The following is a 274-nucleotide window of genomic DNA, read 5'->3' on the forward strand; positions in this document are numbered from 1 at the left end:
CGCTGGTCGTCCCACTCCAGGTCTCCATCCCGCTGGCCATCCTGTCCTGCTCCAGGTCTCCATCCTGCTGGTCGTCCCGCTCCGGGTTTCCATCCCATTGGCCATCCTGCTCTGCACCAGGTCTCCATCCCGCTAGACATTCTGCTCCAGGTCTCCATCCTGCTGGCCAACCTGATCCACTCTGCTCCAGGTCTCTGTCCCGCTCCGGGTCTCCATCCCCTGGCCGACCCGCTCCGCTCCGGGTCTCCATCCCGCTGGCCGTCCCGCTCCGCTC

The 274-nt window shown here is 66.4% G+C and overlaps 1 protein-coding gene across 1 annotated transcript in view; it reads left to right on the forward strand.

Moving 5' to 3' along the window:
• The window catches only part of sclt1 (sodium channel and clathrin linker 1), an 88,602-nt gene that overhangs the window by 74,792 nt on the left and 13,536 nt on the right, over positions 1–274 (forward strand). The window lies entirely within an intron of this gene.

The sequence above is a fragment of the Rhincodon typus genome, chromosome 1, assembly GCF_021869965.1.
Source record: "Rhincodon typus isolate 14 chromosome 1, sRhiTyp1.1, whole genome shotgun sequence".
Taxonomy (NCBI): Eukaryota; Metazoa; Chordata; class Chondrichthyes; order Orectolobiformes; family Rhincodontidae; genus Rhincodon; species Rhincodon typus.